This window comes from Meles meles, chromosome 11, assembly GCF_922984935.1.
Source record: "Meles meles chromosome 11, mMelMel3.1 paternal haplotype, whole genome shotgun sequence".
Classification (NCBI taxonomy): domain Eukaryota; kingdom Metazoa; phylum Chordata; class Mammalia; order Carnivora; family Mustelidae; genus Meles; species Meles meles.
The window spans coordinates 28448959-28468516 of NC_060076.1; positions in this window are offsets into that span (position 1 = coordinate 28448959).

Sequence of the window (19558 nt, forward strand, 5' to 3'; positions counted from 1 at the left end):
TTCAGAATAGATGGGTATTAAATACTCATTCTGGGAATGATTCAATGGCGAGACATGATGCTATACTGATCTGGAATCAATTCTTAGCTCGACTACTTCTCAGCAACGTGACCTAGGATGAGAATTTAGCTTGCAAGGACACTGATTTCTTCCTACATGCTATGAATAATAAAAGTTACAGAGTTTTTTTTTAACTATTATTATTTTTTTATTTCTTTTCAGCGTAACAGTATACATTGTTTGCACCACACCCAGTGCTCCATGCAATACATGCCCTCCCCAATACCCACCTGGTTCCCCCAACCTCCCACCCCCTGCTCCTTCAAAACCCTCAGGTTGTTTTTCAGAGTCCATAGTCTCTCATGGTTCATCTCCCCTTCCAATTTCCCTCAGCTCCCTCTCCTCTCCATCTCCCCATGTCCTCCATGTTATTTGTTATGTTCCACAAATAAGTGAAACCATATGATAATTGACTCTCTCTGCTTGACTTATTTAACTCAGCATAATCTCTTCCAGTCCCGTCCATGTTGCTACAAAAGTTGGGTATTCGTCCTTTCTGATGGAGGCATAATACTCCATAGTGTATATGGACCACATCTTCCTTACCCATTCGACCGTTGAAGGGCATCTTGGTTCTTTCCACAGTTTGGCGACCGTGGCCATTGCTGCTATAAACATTGGGGTACAGATGGCCCTTCTTTTCACTACATCTTACAGAGTTATTTTGATAACTAGCTGAGGTAAAGTATTTAAAGTGCCTCACTTGGCAAACAGTAGCCTCCCTATAATTATTACTTTTTATTATTTGCTGTCACTTTCTAATAATTGGTATTTTTTCCTCTTCATCACTGGCTACTCTTCCTCAGTTTTCTTTGTCATCCTTTTCTTGCTAACTGTCAAGGTACTAGAAAGATGTCATATGGGATGCCCTTTGCTTTCTATCTATAGTGCTAGTTAGCCTCACTCAGATCCAGGAATATTCTCAGTGCTTGTATGACTCCCAAATCTTTATCTCCAGCCATGACCTCTTTTAGTAACTCTGGACTTCTTACTTGAAATCACTATGTGGATGCCTAATAGGCATTGTACATAGTCAATAAATATGTTATTATTACTGTAAATGTTATTATTACTATAATTATAGATGCTGAAGATATATCAATACGGGAAACAATTGGAATTCTTTCTCTATATGTTTATTCTCTGCAAATGATGTTATATTATAATTAAAATAAATAAATTATATGGTGTGACAGTAATAAGTGCTGTGGAGAAAAATAAGGCAGGTGAGATATCTATTACGCTTAAAAAATCATCCCAAATTTAGTAGCTTAGAACAATGCATATTTATTATCTCCCAGTTTCTGAAAGTCAAGAATACAGGCATTAGTTTAGCTAGGCAGCTCTGGCTTTGTTTCATCTATAAGACTTCAGTAGAGATACTTATCAGGACTGTAGGCATCCAAAGACTTGTTTGGAACTAGAGGATCTGCTTCCAAGATGGCATATTCATGTGGCTACTGACAGGAGATTCTACTCCTAGAAATCCTACTCCAAGAAAGTGGGGAACTTCCAAATCATAACACATGTACAGGAATGTCCAGAGCAACATTCTTCATAATATCCAACTGTTCATCACAGTAAAATGGCATATTAGTCAGGGTTCTCCAGAGAAACAGAACCAACAGGATATGTATATGTATATGTGTATGTACATGTACATGTATATGCATATGTATTAATGTATATGGATGAGGAGATTTATTATAGGAATTGGCTTATGCAATTATGGAGTCTGAGAATTCCATCTGCTATAAGCAAGCTGGAGAACTAGGAAAGCTGGTAGCATGGCTCAATCCAAGTCTAAAGGCCTGAGAATCAGGAACACTGGTGTTCAGGGCAGAAGATGGAAGTCCCAGCTCAAATAAAGAGAAAATTTGCTCTTCCTCTGCCTATTTTTTCTACTGCCCCTCGATGGACTGGATGATGCTCACTGCATTGGTAAGGGCAACCTTTTTTTTTAAAAGATTTTATTTTATTTATTTGGCAGAGAGAGAGATCACAAGTAGGCAGAGAGGCAGGCAGAGAGAGAGGAGGACGCAGGCTCCCTGTGGAGCAGAGAGCCCAATGCGGGGCTCGATCTCAGGACCCTGAGATCATGACCTGAGCCGAAGGCAGCGGCTTAATCCACTGAGCCACCCAAGTGTCCCGGTAAGGGCAATCTTTATTTAGTCTACCTACTCAAATGCTAACCTCTTCCCAAAACATCCTTACCAATACACCCAGAAATATTGTTTTACCTGATATCTGAGCATTCCTTAAGTTGTGTGTCAAGTTGGCACATAAAATTAACCATCACAAATGGATAATTAAATTATGGCATATGTATAAACAGAATTCTTTAAAGCTGTGAAAAATGAGACGACTATAGCTACGTACAGGCACATTGATGAGTCTCACACTTGGGTTGAGAGAAGCAAAATGTAAAAACACATACACATACAGGATCGATTTATATCTAGTTCAAAAACAGGCAAACAATCTCCACTTTTAGGGCTGCATTCATGGGTGGTAAAACTTTAAAGAAAAGTCAAGATTATGACTATCACCAAAATCAGGATCAGAGATTATCTGTCAGAGATTGAGAACTATAAGCAAGAATGAGCACATCCTCCTTTGGGAAAGGTAATAATTTTATATTTCTTAATCTAGATGGTGATTAGACAGGTGTGCGCTTAATAATTGTTATTATGCTTTACATGTTAAAGTCACTTATCTACATGTGCTTTATGTTTTACAATTAAAAGGGGAAGAAAGATTATAGGCTTACAGTAGGCCACTGGAGGTCAGTGACATAGAAAAGAGATGGAAAAAAGTGTAAAGAAGAGAGTTCTCTTCCAAAAAAGAAAGGGGGTAGGGAATGATGCAACAGACTCATTTGGTATCTTTAAAGGGGAATATTTATTCCATTCTCCTCATGCTTCCTTCTATGTGGGAGACTTTCATTAACATGCCACTCCTGGCAAGTATATCTACTCTCCATTATTCTTCCCCTGTGGGGGCAATTAAAGGGATGGAGAAGGAAATGATGTACCTCATTGATGAGTTTTGGAGAAAAACTAGTCCATTAATATAGCTCAGGCAATTTCTCTCTCTCTCTCTCTCTCTTTTTTCTTTTGTGAGTGAGCTAGTTGCAGGAAATAATGTGAGTTGCTGCTCCTCTAAATACAGGTGAGTGAATCTAACCATAAATGGTTTTCCCATTTCCCAGTTCATAAAAGGTTTTCCCATTCAGGAGTTAAATATGAGGAAGATCCCTTACTCACAAAAGAAGCCACAGTCTCAAATTTCTGCTTTGTTAGTAACAAACATAAGTAATTCTGTATTCATCTGCTGACTTCTGGCCTTATTTGTTTGATTGATTCAAAACCTGAGTGGGAAAAACCCTTGTTTATCCCTCCACACCCTTCTACAGTTTTGGGTAACATGGCCGCTCTCAGCACACTTTGATGAGGATTTTATCCAGCTCCTCACTTGCCCTGGCCTAGTACTGTCAAAAGCATTATGGCACTTTTTGCGAATTGGAGGCTTTAAAGCAATTTTGTCTTCCTTTGTGTTTTCCAGATCGGGACTAAAATGGGGCTTTTATGGGTGCCTGGGTGGCTCAGTGGGTTAGGCCTCTGCTTTCAGCTCAGGTCATGGTCTCAGGGTCCTGAGATCAAGCCCTGCATTGGGTTCTCTGCTCAGCAGGGAGCCTGCTTCCCCCTCTCTGCCTGCCTCTCTGCCTACTTGTGATCTCTCTCTGTCAAATAAATAAATAAAATCTTTAAAAAGTAAACAAATTTTATGACCCACATACAGTTAACGGGAACATTTTGGAAGCAGGCCCTCAAGATTTCATGGCAATAATGACAAGCAAAAGCAAAGCAACCTGAGGATGTATACATGGGAAAATAATATAGGAGTAAGGAATAATAACACAAAAACATGGAACAAAGCTACATAAACATAAGCTAATATATAAACTAATAAACATCTCCCTCCTGATACGCCTTTGTTACATGAAACAAAATAAGATTAGAACACAGATGTCTTCAATTTCAATGAGCCAAGAGGCATATTGTATCTATTCTCCAAGCATAGGGTAAGACAAAGAGCATGTATGGTACAATGAAAACTCTAACAGCTCAATAAAATAATTATTGTTTATAATAAAAATATTATTAACAGTAATATTTGTAAGTGCTCTACGAATTGGTAGCTGTTACTGCTAGCTATTAAGAGTAATGTTGGTGTCAGGAATCAACGTGAGAAAGAGGAGGATTATGAAAAAAAAAAAAACAAAGAAAAGTCTAAGATCTATTTGTTTCCATATGGATCTTCCTCATTACTTCATCTTGCTTCATGTCTGCTTAGCTATTGAAGGAATTTGTGGTTTGCAGGACAATAAAGACCTTACAGTTGGGTCTCTAACTGCTCTTTAAGAAACTGACACTTGTGGTAAACACAGATAAATAAAATAGAGAAAAGGGGAATCTTTCTGCACCTGTGAAATAAAGTGGCCCCTGGGGAGGGGCAGTGACAACTCTAAGCTCAGCTGTTGAGAGATCAACATCACATTCTAAATTCAAATTGAAGCATAGCTAGTGTGGAGCTCAGGATGTCACCAGAAAAAGATGACTTTGCGTCTTTCACCAGGCTTTACGAGGTCCCTTTATCTTAGTGAATCTGTCAAGGTCCAGGCTATGATCATCAGCTCTGCCATTTTAGAAATCTGGAAGTTTCTTTTCCAACACAAGTAGAATTACAGTAATGAAGTTCATCAAACTGGTGTATAAAATCAGAAAGTTAATATATACTAATTTAAAAAGAAGAGTTAAGCTTTTACATAAAGTTGCACTTAAATGCTGGCATTTCTAGAATATGTTGATTAGGTCGGCAGGCAAGCTAAAGTCTGAAGAGTGCCTGCCAGTATGGAAGCAGAACAAGCCCACTATCAGCCTTCACGTTCATCTCTTCAGTGAGCTTCAGATCTGGGTTTGTGGATACTCACTCTTCCTTCCTCTATCACGGAGAAGCTACAGCGGACTTATTTTACAAAAGGCCAGACAGTCCAGTTTTGTCCCTATGTAAAACTCTTTAGCTGCTTGCTGTGGTAGCCAGAAACCCTAAACCCTTTGCACTCCCTGAAAGTCTCTGTATATCATGACCTCAGTTTACTCTGAGGGAATTTAATCAGAGATACTTAACCTTTAGAGCAAGACTTTCTGGTTTAAGAACACAATCACTAAAGAGCACCCAGGTGACTCAGTTGGTTAAGCACATGACTCTTGAATTCAGCTCAGGTCATGATCTCAAGGTCATGAGATCCAGTCCCATACTGAGCTCTCCACTGGGCATGGAGCCTGCTTAATGTTCTCTCTCCCTCTTCCTTGGTCCCTCCACTCATCCCACCCCCCAACCACATGCTCTCTCTAAAAAAATAAAATAAAATAAACCCACAATGGCTAAAATTACTGTCAGAAAAATCTTTTTTGAAAGATTTATTTATTTGAGAGAGAAAGACCACAAACAGGAGAAGCAGAGGGAGAGGGAAAGTGAATCTCAAGCAGACCCCATGCTGTATGTGGAGCCCGATGTGAGGCTTGATCTCACAATCCTGAGATCACAACCTGAGCTGAAACCAAGAGTCTGATGCTCTATCCACTGTGCTACACAGGCACCCCTAAGAAAACTATTTTTATTGTGACTTTGAAACTCTTTACTTCTTTTCCTCATAGAGGTTTGTTTTTATAACTTATTTTTAATAATATAGTATTAAATTAATTAAACAAGGAGGTCGTTAGACTGATGTTGCTCCAATGCCATGGCTGCTTATATAGGCAAATCAAAATCCAAGCCTTATGTAGGCAAATCAAAATCTTATGCCTCAAGGTTATGAAAGCAATCTGTGAAGGACAACCAATCACAAACAGCCAACTAGGCTCTAAGTTATAGTTAATCAAATATTTTCCTTTCTGTCCTTCTGCACATTTTTGTGTAGGTGTTTTCCCTAAGGTCCTGGTAGGGATAGGGTAGGGTAGAGTGTCCCTAACCACTTCTGTTAAGCACTGCCTGATTGGAATTGATAAATGCTCAAATGGATTCTTAAAATGTTTTAATATGCCTCAGTTTATCTTTTTTTTTTAAGATTTTATTTATTTATTTGAGAGAGTGAGAGAGAGATAGTGAAAGGAAAGCATGAGCAGGTAGGAGATGGAGAAGCAGGCTTCCGCTGAGCAGGGAGCCCGACATGAGGCTCGATCACAGGACCTGGGATCCTGACCTGAGCTGAAGGCAGACACAGCTGACTGAGCCACCCAGGCAACCCCCCTCAGTTTATCTTTTAACAACAGGTTTATTTCTGCTGCAACAACTTGTTTTGAAAATTAGTCGTTACCAAAATAGGCATGATCTCTATTAATTATTTATTACAACATCCAACCTTAGTCACAGGGATTTAGTCAGAGGACCTTACTTGCTCATTCATTTCATATTTATTAAGCACCCTCTATCAAACACTGTCTTATGTGTGGAGCAAGAAAGTTACAACAAAACACACAAATATCCTGCTTACTCCTGGGGCTTAATATTATGTGGAGGGGGAGGCAGGAAATACAAATGTGCGCGCGCGCGCGCACACACACACACACACACACACAGATCAGACAGACCCAAGATGCACACAGAAAATTAAGAGAATAGAGGGATACAGAATGATTATATTGTAAGGATTGGAAGTGAAACCTTAAAGAGTATAACTGGACAAATAGAGTCCAAAAGGAGCTATATAGAGATCTCTATATATGTAACATTTGGAAAATTCCCTGTGGCTTAGAGGAGGTTAGAGGAAGATCTAATAATTTATATGCAAAAATATTACTAGGAGCATGGGCTCCATTTTTCTAAATGCTGATATGTTACACTTGGATGGGACCTCTGATTCTATATTGCCCGACAGGATCCAAAGCGGACTCTTTTGTATATTGGAAAAGACTTGTAAGGGGGATCAAGCTGGTTCAGATAAGTATGCACATTTTAAGGTACTTTAAATTCTCAAGAACTCTCAAGAATGCTTGAATGTGGTTTATAGGAACAAACTACTTGCTATTAAATACTTCAGTGGATCTGATTATTTTCTTACCAAACACTTTTGCTACTCTCAGCCAGCTGTTTTACCAGATAAACTGTGAGGATTGCTAAAAGGCCAAGAGAGGAATTCTGAAAGTACAGTTAACTTGAAGACATCCTCTTTATGAAGATACATTAAAACTTGTACCCGAACTATTAAGAAATGCCAAGCTACTTAGGTGATAAAAGAAGATGTTCAAAAGAGATCATTTCAGTTTAATCCTTTCTAAAGTTTGATTTGGGGGAGGCTAAGGTGAGCCGGAAGACAAGGTAGTGATTATTTCATAAAGAAATGAAATATGATAGTAGATACTGACCATGAAAAACACTGTTGAATGGCTTCATTCACCAGTCTTGATTTCCAGAAAATCTACTCATAATTACTTTATTTTATCTCTTCAAGCCTTTATTTTTTTTTAAAGATTTTATTTTTTTATTTATTTCACAGAGATCACAAGTGGGCAGAGAGGCAGGCAGAGAGAGAAGGGGAAGCAGGCTCCCCACTGAGCAGAGAGCCCGATGCGGGGCTCAATGCCAGGCTCGATGCAGGGCTCGATCTCAGGACCCTGGCATCACAACCTGAGCTGAAGGCAGAGGCTTTAACCCACTGAGCCACCCAGGCACCCCTTTTCAAGCCCTTAGAAAGAGAAACCATCAAGACATAATCCTCAACATTTAAATAAAGAAAGTAAGAAAGAGGTATAACTTTGGAAATTTGGTCTTTAACAAAATTTACCTCAGTTGTTCTATTTGGAAAAATTATAAAATAATAGTGCCCTAAAAAAATTTAGAATTAGAAATATCAAATACTGGCAGTGTTTAGATGTCTTTAGATGGTACAATGGAGTTATTTTTTACGGCTTTGGAAAGGGAACTAGCTATATGCTCCCAAAACTATGTTTATATATTTTTTCTGTGTATTTACTACCGCTATATCCTTGGTAAGTTATTTTCTTTATCACTTTTTTTCTATCTTTCTCTATCTCTCTCTCTATATGTGTATATATTATACATATACATATGTGTATACACACACACACACACACACGATAACCTTAGCTAATATATACTGAAATTTACTGTGTGCTACCTTATTTCATCTTTACAGCAATAAGCCAATGATACAGCTATTAGTAATATTCATATTTTGCTGACCAGGAAACTGACAATTACAGCAGCTATGAATCTTCCCTTAAGCCATGCATTAACAAATGGAGGAGCCAGTATTTGAAACTAAGTCTGTTTGAAACCAAAACCTGAGCCCCTAATCCCTATGCACTACAGATTCAGAAGGTTGTTATGACATTAAGTGGAATTATGCATGGGACAATGCCTAACTTATTTAAGCACCCAATATATACACAGCAGTTAGGAATCTTAGTATGGATCCTCCATTGCATAAGACAAATAGTATTTATTTCCTTTCAATCAAGACAATTAGAATTTTAATCCTCATCCTATCTTGCCAGGCAGAAATACAGTCTGAATCTTTATTCGGATTTAACCCTTCTGGTGTTGTACTAAGGTCTCTGAGTCCTATGCTCTGCCAAAGAATTAGAGCAGACCTCTCTAGTTTTTTGGATTTGGTTTATGTTGGTTACTGCTGAGAAGACCCTTATTCCTCCCAGCACTACTGCTTACCGTCCAATAGTTCTGATATATATGAGGCATAGAGATGTTTGTTGAGACTGTGGGTATCTTGGTGCCATTGTTCATTCATTTAACATTTACCCACTATCCTTCATGTATCAAGCACTGTCCTAGATGCTGAAGAAAAAGCAGTGATAGGAGACTGATTTTCTGTTCTCTGTCTAGAGTCCAGCCTCTCCTGTTATGCCATGGGATCACACACCCTATAGAATCTTGCCATCTCTTAATGGGATGCTACCAAGGGCCAACAGGTTTCAGCCAGAAATGAATCTACCAGGAAGCAAAAGACGCTTGGACTTATAGAACCTCATTTTTGTAGCCTTTCCAATATTCTAAGATGGGCCTTAAGAATGCTTATACAAGGTTGTTTGTTTTCTTTGGTTTGGTTTGGTTTTCAAAGTAAAGATACTTTAACTGCAAACAATTCGACAGTTGTCTGACTTCTCTGTGTTTTTATGATCTGGCTAAAGGGAAATTAAGTTCACTATTAACATTGGCAGATGTGCTAATATTATGGCGGTTATATGAAAAATCTGTTCTTATTTATCAAAGTCATATACTGAGCATTTATAGGTAAAAGGACACAAAATATGGAGTATTTCTCCCAAAAGGGAAAAAAAGGGGGGGATACAATAAAAGAAAAACTAACATATCTGTAATTGCTGAAGCCAAGGGATGGATACATGAAAATCCCTTATATTATTCCCTTTTGTGTATGTGTATTTACAGTTACAAAGAATTAAAAATGCCAGAACCCATAAAATTCTGGCTCTGATTTTTTATGTGTTTTCCACATGACTTAGTAGGTCATTTCATGTGTAGTTTCAAGTTTTTTTACTCACTATTTCCCCAGAAGTTCTTAAATTGTATTTTGGTTTTGCTCTTGCTATTAATCTTACTGCGTTTTCAAGGGCAGCACATTTAATTCATAGGTTGGATCTGTAATTCTGCTCAAAATGTTTATTGTATTATCTGGTATTGATCTCAATATCTCTTTACCCTGCATTCTTAGAATTTCTCAAGTTTATCTGTCACACAATTGATTTTATTTTCTGCAAGTCAAGCCATTGTACCCCACTGCAGAATGAAATTTTGTTTTTGATTTTGGAGTTGCTATTGTTAATTTTTATTTAATAAGTTCATTTTGCTTCTTAGTCTACACTTTTCTCTACTGACTCTTACCCTATAGCTCTCTGTCCCTCTTTCATGAGGCAACTTTAAAAATAAACAGACAACTTATTCTCTCTTTATTTTAGAAGCTGAAAGAGGTGTGTATGAAATAATCTTTTTCCTTAACCTGCAATAGCCCTTCAGAGGTTTTCATAGGTACATTGGCACAGGATGTATCTTTAAGAGGAGGAAATGCTTCCCAAATTTTCAACTATTTTCCCCCATTATGTGGAGACCTCAAAAGATTTCCAGCAACACTATTCTATGGGATCTCAATTTGCAAAATGTTGACTAATTTTTTTTTAATTTTTAATTTTTGATTAACATATAATGTATTATTAGCCCTGGGGTACAGGTTTGTGAATTGCCAGGTTTACACATTTCACAGCACTCACCACAGCACATACCTTCCCCAATGTCCCTCCCCCCCAGCAACCAGCAGTTTTTTTGTGTGAGATTAAGAGTCTCTTATGGTTTGACTCCCTCCCAATCCCATCTTGTTTCATTTTTTTCCTTCCCTACCTCCCAAGCCCTCCACTTTGCCTTTCAAATTCCTCATATCAGGGAGATCAAATGATAATTGTCTTTCTCTGATTAACTTATTTTGCTCAGCATAATACCCTCTAGTTCCATCCATATCGTCGCAAATGGCAAGATTGCATTTCTTTTGATGGCTGCATATTTTTTTTAAAGATTTTTTGTTTATTTATTTACAGACAGAAATCACAAGTTGGCAGAGAGGCAGAGAGAGAGAGAGGGGGAAGCAGGCTCCCTGCTGAGCAGAGAGCCCGATATGGGGCTCGATCCCAGGACCCTGAGACCAGGACCTGAGCCGAAGGCAGAGGCTTTAACCCACTGAGCCACCCAGGCACCCCTGATTGCTGCATATTATTCCATTGTGTATATATACCACATCTTCTTTATCCATTCATCTGTTGATGGACATCTAGGTTCTTTTCATAGTTTGGCTATTGTAGACATTGCTGCTATAAACATTCAGGTGCACGTGCCGCTTCGGATCACTATGTTTGTATCTTTAGGGTAAATACCCAGTAGTGCGATTGCTGGGTCATAGGGTAGTTCTATTTTCAACTTTTTGAGGAACTTCCATGCTGTTTTCCAGAGTGGCTGCACCAGCCTGCATTCCCACCAACAGTGTAGGAGGGTCCCCCTTTCTCTGCATCCTCTATAGAATCTGTTGTTTCCTGACTTGTTAATTTTAGCCATTCTGACTGGTGTGAGATGGTATCTCATTGTGGTTTTGATTTGTATTTCCCTGATTTGGCTAAATTTTTTGAAATTGTTGTTTTCTGCCCAGAATCAGCAGGAAGAGGGTAAATTCATAACTTGGATCTTGTATATATCTTCACCATGACTCAGATCAGTAAAATATTACTGTACAACTGTAAAGGACCAAGCCCTGTGTGGCTTTGGAGATACAAAGACTAATCCTTCTTCCCAGCCAAAGAGGACTCCGGGATAATAAACACATAAACATAGGTGTTCTGGCAACAGAAAGGAAGGTGTATATAACTTTCACTAATAGCACTGAACTAAAGGCTACCAAAAAATCCATTAACAGAAAGAAGCCTTCCAGGAGTAGTCACTCAATTACTCAGTTGTTTGTTTTTAAAAATAAAGGCCGTGTTATTTTTTCTACAAGCTCAGTGTTTTTGGTGTTGGTTTTAGTTTTGCTGTTTTGGGTAACCCTGAGGAAAAAGAAAACTAATCCTATTTTGCCAAAATGTTTCAAAATCTTTTACTATGTATTAACGTAAATGGTTTCTGAATTAAAAAAAAAGTTATTCTGGTTCAATGCTAAACGTCTTTGAGACTTACTGAGAGGGTGTTTGATATTAGAGCAACTGTTTTGGTTCATTACATTTTTTAAGAGGTTCTAAACTTTAATCAGTGAGAACTCACTTAAGCTTCTAACTGCAAAAGCAGGCTCTTTTCAAGTCATGGGATAACCTTAAACTTTTACAATTTTAAAGCCCTTTTCGCACAATTTGTCATACGTGCCCTAAAAGTTTTGGGTTTTGCTAATGCGATAATGCTTATAAACAGAATGCTAAAAACTCTATAGGATATAAGGAGACTAATACAAATGAGTTTTCTAAGTCTAAATTTGGTTTATAGTTAGACTTTCAGAGATTATTTTTAAATGTTACCAAAAAAGCTAGTATTTGTAAAGACCTTTGTGGTTTAGTGTTTTTGTCTTTTTTTTTTAAGATTTTTTTTTTTAATTTTAGAGAGAGAAAGAAAAAGAACTGGGGGAGGGGTGCAAATGGAGAGGGAGAGAAAGAATCTCAAACAGACTCAGCCCTGAGTGTGAGCCTAACGCAAAGCTGGACGAGGGGCTTAATTTCACGATCCTGAGATCATGAGCTGAGCTGAAATCAAGAGTCAGATACTTAACTGCCTGAGCCACCCAGGCACCCCTCTTCTATTCTGTTTTATAATCATTCCTCTGTTAATATATCCAACAAAGAAATGAGTAGAAAATCTAACATCATGTTAATATCCCTAACATGTATCGAGATACTACACATTGGCAAGGAAATGTGGTCTTACGGAAAAATGGATAAAGGAAATAAAGAGAAAGCATACAGACATACACGAATCACTGATACATGCGTCGAACACCAAGAAGCTCAACCTCAATAGTAGCAACAACAACAAAACAACTATAAAAAAGCAGTAAGCATGGAAGAAAGCATCAAACTGGCAAATCATTTAAAAAATAACAATCACCTTTTTGGTGAGAGAAAACATGAATTCAGGCACTCCATTACTGTACTGAAAACTGGCACAGCTCTTCTGGAAAGGAGAGAGGTAAAATGTACCAAAAAACCTTCAGAAGCATTTATCATCTCTTAGTCATTAGCGTCACTTCTAGGAATTAATTCTCAAGAAAATCTCCTCATGGTGCTTGAGCATAATGTCTTTGTATGACCCTTATTATAGTTTGCTTTTGTACCACTCATTATTTCCGTATTATAGGTGGGAAAGCCAAAACGCAGAGAGGATGACACACAAACTCCCACCACAAGTCACGGACAGGCCTGGATCGGATCTCCTCAATCTCAACCTCAAAATTATTGCTCAGGCTGAAAATATTTAGCTCAATAGTTTTGGGGTAACTTCTCCATGCCTTTGGTTCTGGAAATACAACATAATGTCTATTGAACATTTACTAAACTTGAGTTCTTCATATATGGATCTCCTCCTCTTATTCTTGGAACAAACATTTGGGGTCCTATTTCTCATTGAGGAAGCTGAATAATTCCCCCAAATATCAAATAGCTGAGTTTACAAACCAACCTCAGCAATCTTACAGCAGGGTTCTCTCTCTCTTAACCATTATATTGATCCCTCTCCTCGAGTAGTTGACCACCCACAGATCCTGTCCTCATAGAACTCACAGTGTAGTTTCAGGGAGACATATTTGTTACAGTTCAGGACACGTGACAAAAATACTATGTAGAGAGAAGAGGAGACTCATGTAACTGTTTTCTGGTCCTCACGGTGCTGATGGTGGTATGTGGGTGGGTCCTCATAATTATTGTCATTTTAAGATCAATTTATATTTATATATTTATATTTCTATTTGTACCCTCAGATATCCATGGTCTGAGAAGACTTTGTAAAAAGAGATATATATATATATTTTACTTATTGATTGATTGAAAATTCTGTATGTGCTTTTAATCCTCCTATAAAAAAGAAAGTAAAACCATCAAAATTCATAGAAAAATAGTGGAATTGAAGAAATTAAAATGTTAACAGGGTCTCTCTCCACTCTCACCAACAAAAGGATTTATTTTCTTTTTCATATCTCTCTCTAGTTGTTTCACTTTTGTAATCAGACAAATGTTGTACATATTAGTTTGCTTTTCATGTATATCATGATATGATATGAATATTGGTGTTGAACAGTTAATTTGTAACCTCTTGGGGGTTATACACATAGCCCAGCAGGTATTTTATATGGTTGTTTGGAGGCAGAGGGCAGGGAGGGGCCGTGTGAGCTTTCAATGATTTTCTAACTCCCAGCCTAGCTTCTAACCTCATTGGGTAAATGTGGCTGCTCTCATACTGACTTTCCTAAGAGGATTTGATCAAAACTTAAGACTCCAGGGACTCCTGGATGGCATAATCAGTGAAATCTCCGACTCTTGGTTTAGGCTCAGGCTGTGAGCCTCCTGGTAGTGGGATCAAGCTCAGCATTGGGCTGTGCACTCAGCAAGGAGTCTGCTTGAATTTCTCTCTCCCTCTACCACTGCCCTTCCCCCACCACACGGGCTTGCATGCCCACGTGTGCACGTGCTCTCTCTCACTCTCTAACATAAATAAATAAATAAATAAATAAATAAATAAATCTTAAAGCAATAACAACCTAGGAGTCCAGAGGTAGGACTGGCCACAGAAACAGCATGGTAGACATGAAGCTAAAGTGTTGGTTGTCACACAAAATGAAAAAATATATATACAATTGCATTTGAACACATGTAATTGTTGTATAAATATGAGATATATTTTCAAGGTTTTAAAGTATGAAAAAGAGTCTTTTGAGATAAAGATAGCAAGAGAGAGTGCATGAGGGGGATAGGGAGAAAGGGAGATGCAGGCTCCCCACTGAGCAAGGAGCCTGATGCAGGACTCAATTCCAGGACCCTGGGATCATGATCTGAGCTAAAGGCAGATGCTTAACTGACTGAGCCACCCAGGTGCCCTTCAAAAGGAGTCTCACTAGCAGAAAAATCACCAAAGAAATAATGCTATCCAGAGTGTTCCCAGTTGGCCACAGTAAAGCTGCTGTCAGTCATTAGTAGAGGCTCTCTTGAAGGTAAATTTTGGGTGGAGTAATTTTCAAGCCCTAATACAAAGAGCAAACATTAGTTGAACATCCTTTATACCAAGTGCTTAAAGGCAATACTCATTTGAACCTCACAACAAATTTTTGTTGTCATCACTACAAATGTGGGGTTAGTAACTTGTTCAGGGTCACACTTTTGTGAGTTATAAAGCTGGGAATTAAAACCAAGCAGCCACAGGGCCCTTATTCAGTACCAGATAATCTGGTAATAAAATATTAAATATTGGGAATTTGGTAACCTCCATGTTTTCTGCTTCTACTCCCATCCACTTAATAACAACTTCTCTAATAACCTGCATATTTTTAAAAAAATGCTAATTAATATGTTTTCTAGTTATCATTTAAGTATTATGAGATGACTTGGCAGAATTAAATATATCCAGCAGTCCTGAAAAATTGGAATTAAGATTCTCTGGTTTGGATAAAAGAGATAAACTAACAAATAGTACATTCCCTTATCCACCCTCTATTATACCGTGTTTTGAACAGTCATATATGATTTTGGAGTTTTTTTCAAATATTCCCTGAAATACAGTAGTTCACAAGTTCTGCACCTTGCTAGTTTCCACTTCCAACTCAGAAAATTTGATAATTCCCACTGTGTATTGTCTTTTGGATCCAAATGTGTCTATTATAATTTTAAGGAAAATAATGCTGCACTATTATCTCCTTAGTATTGCCTACTCTAGGAGTAGGGTAGGTTGAAGAGAACAGAGCACGTTTTCTAATTCTGGTTACTCCACTAATTATTAATATGTAATTAAGGCACAGGGTCAAGAGGAAAACTTGTAACCCATCTTTGGTAGATGGAAGATTTATGGGACAGAACAAAGGTAGAAGAATCTCCTGGAGGTCATAGGTGTCCCTTCGGAGGTGTGCAAAACCAGTTTTAAGAATCTGGTGTTGGGACACCTGGGTAGCTCAATCGGTTAAGCGGCTGATTCTTGATTTCGACTCAGATCATGATCTCAGGGTCCTGGGATTGAGCCCTGGAACTGGGTTCCACCCTCAGCATGGAGCCTGCTTGAGGATTCTCTCTCTCCCTATCTGTCCCTCCTCTAGCTCTCTCGCTCTCTCTCTAAAATAAATAAACAAATCTTAAAAAAAAAAACAAAACTGGTGGAAAGTTAAAAAGGGGAATTCTGAGAGAAAATGATGAGCAACATGGACTAGTGGAAATACTGGAGAATTTGTAGTTCAAAGAACAGGCTAAAGGTTCATTTCCGACAGGTATAAGCTGTATTACCTTGGGAAGTTAAATAAGACTTGGCTTTCTCACCTAATCCCACAGGGATATTCTGAAGATTAAATGAGTTTATGCAGAATGCTTGCACATGCTAGAACACAGTGGGGATCAAATATGCAATAGTTGTCATAGCATTCTTAGATTACTAATTGGGGGATAATGCTATTTACCACACAGGGTGATGGTGAGAGTTAGATGGAGATGGAGTTCACCGTTCTGTACCAGTCACACTCCTGGACGGATCCTTTCGCTCTTGGTTAAGACTTTGTGGAAGCATTAATTCATTTATAAGATCCCACTGCAGAATTTACGCATCCCCACAAGGCATTCTATCTCTCCTCTCCAATGCATTTTCTGTATCTTTTGTCATACACAAGTTTTATTTTTATAATCTGACCCAAATAATAATAAATGCTACTTTGGGGAAGAAGAAATCCTAGTTCTTGGGACATTTGGCCACAAGGGGGAAGTAGAAGAATTTGTTCAGGAAATCTAGCAGTGTTCCTCTTTGTTTACTTTCTCCTCCTTTCCCCCCACCCTCACTTCCTCAGTTCTGTTGGGCATCTTGTACTTAAGTTGCAGGCTTTCTGATGCTAAAAATACCCTCACTGGCTCTATACTTGGAAAATTTGTCAAAGTCAACCACCTTTTGATATCAGAGTGATGTCTGCAGGATGAGGTAAATGGTGCCTTGCTGGCAATAATGCCTTCGATTCCTGGTCTGTCCTTATGGATTGTAAAGCAGTAATTGCTCACAGCAGCACAGTCCTGGTGCAGTTAATCACTGAGAGGAATTATCTCTGGTCCCAGCAAGATGGCTGCATAAGAGCTAGTATGACAACACCTACATGGGAGGGGGTGCTTTTCCGTTCTGCTCTCCCAAGGGGAATTACTCATTTAGATCGCCTACTTTTGGCTTAAAGGATTTCTCTGGCTTCTACCTGTTTTGTTGCTCTCCTTCCAATTAACTAGGGGATCTTTTCTCTCTCTCTCTCTCTCTTTTTTAAATGCATTCTCTTTGTCTGTACTTAATTAAAATTCAAGCTTTAGGCTATGCAGATTTAATCAATTGTTTTCAAGGTTACTTATTTTGTTTAAAAAGCATATGTTGTGGGCCATGTGTATCATCCCGTCTTCTAGGTGCTGGTTTCCGCATCAAATAAGACAAGGGCTCTGCTCCTAAGGAATCTATAGTGTCTTGGGTTGTTTTTTTCTAGCTAATATTCAAACTGTATGGATATCTTTATATTCTAAAACCTTTGGGTTCTCATTTCCTGCAGAATGAAGTCCAAATCTCATGCAAGGTAAGGCTGTATAGCTTAGGTTCCTTGTAGGAAGATGGTGCACCCACTTAGAAATTTACAAAGACAACAAGTGTCTGTGGGGGAAGGGTAAAGAGAAATTCACAACTGATGGCAAAGCTCTAGCCTCTATCCTTGAGCTGGGTGAGAGCTGCAGCCTCAGGAGAAGGTCCCCATAGGAGGTGAGCACTTTGGTACTGAAAAAGCTGGGATTCAGCCTGTAAAGCCAAGAAAACAAATGTCCCAATATATGCTTCATAATCTCTGATGCATCCAGTGGTAGAACCCCAAAGGAAGTTGGATGGTAAGGGAACATGGCACATGTGGTCCCCAAAGTTCAGACTCCTGGAACCGAGAACAGAGTAAATTGGGGAGGAAAACATGTCAATATCTAGCACAAAGGTCACTCCCAATCTACCCCAGGTTAATTTGCCATTTGTTATGGTCCTTTTTTTTTTTTTAAGATTTTACTTATTTATTTGGGACAGCACAGTGGGAGAGGGGCAGACACCATTTATTATGGTTCTATCCCTCTATTTCTGTCCACATTTGCTACTATTCCAATTCCTATAAAATGTAGATAATTTGGGAAATAAAATTCCCTTTAATAGCAAGAATTCAACATTAACTTAATAAATATTTTTGGAGTGTATATTATGGACCAGACATGTTTCTAGCAACTAGAAGGGGTTTCTACCCTTCAGGAGCCTATGTTCGAGTGACATCATCATAAAGAGTGTATAGTACCGTGTATGATCAGAGAAAGACACATCAGGAGTAACCGATATGCAATTAGGAGAATTCAGAGAGGTTTCCCACATATAATAATGGCTAAGCTTATTTGTAGAAGATGACAAAAGAGACCAGACAAGTATGATCCAGACAGAAAAGAAGGTATGAGCAAGGACCAGTACCTAAGAGCAAACAGAAACTCAGCCTATTTTGTGGAACTGCAGACAGTTCATACTGGTAGTTTGTTGAAGGGACAGATGATGTATGAGGGGTGAGCAGAGGCAGAGTACAAAGCCCTTGAAGTCATGCTAGAGATGTTAGGAGTTTTTTGGACAGGTAGGTCATCAGGACCACAGTCCCCAACAAGAAACTATGGAGTCAGGACAGCTAAGATAAAACAGCACTGACATTCTGTTTTGCAGTTTGGAGAGGACCACATTAGTACTGTTTGGCAGCCTTTGCAGAAATCACTTCTGCAAAACGTCCTAAAATAAAACAACCACAAAGCATTTGTCACCATCATGAGCAATGGGCAGTTAAGACATAAGCCCCCAAATTCAGCAAAAAGACCATCAGCATATTGACATTAACCTAACAGATAGACAGATGTATGACCCAAAGCCCTGACTGGCACGACTCAGCACACCCTGATTGCTTCAGATGGTTCCTCAAAAGAGCTCATAAAACCCCTTAAACTGGGGTTTTCAGACACTATACTACCAATGTATTTTGGCAGACAAGACTGTCCTTGGTGAGCTAGGAAGCCAGGGTAATCTGTGGGTACCAGGGTAGAGGACAGTAGCACCTACATGGCTCGTTTCCCTGATGGATATTGACCCACATCTTGAAGCCAGTGCTTCTGTTTCTGCAGCAGAAAGCTGAGTAGGTCAGACCCCCAGCTGAGACTTTCAGGAGGTCTGAGGACAGATGGCACTGGGATCCTTGCTTTTTTCTTTGGTGCCTAAGCTGAGAGGACTGGCAGCTTCATTCAGTGTCAGGATTATATGGCACTTAGCATGCATCTCAGACCCCAGACTGATCTCGAATACGCTATCCCTGGTCCTAATGACAGTCTGGGATGCCAGCATCTCAGGAGAAAGTCCACTTCTCTGAGCTGGAAGCAAGAGGGTTAATATCATCAGTTCCTGACTGGGTTGAGACTGGGGGGAGGGGTGACAAAAGCAGGTAAATGAGTAGTTGAGAGTGAGGGAACTGGGGCCCAAATGAGCCAGAGGATTGGGAAGCCATGGACACATCGGCAGGTCAAGCAAGAACACAGGAAAGTGGTGTGGATGAAAGCCAGACTGGGAGGCTGTTTCCCTCCCACATACATTTCGTAAGCTCTCTGGGAATCAATGGCCACACAAGCTGGTACTTTTCACATGCCTAGAGTCAGGATCCAAGGTTGAA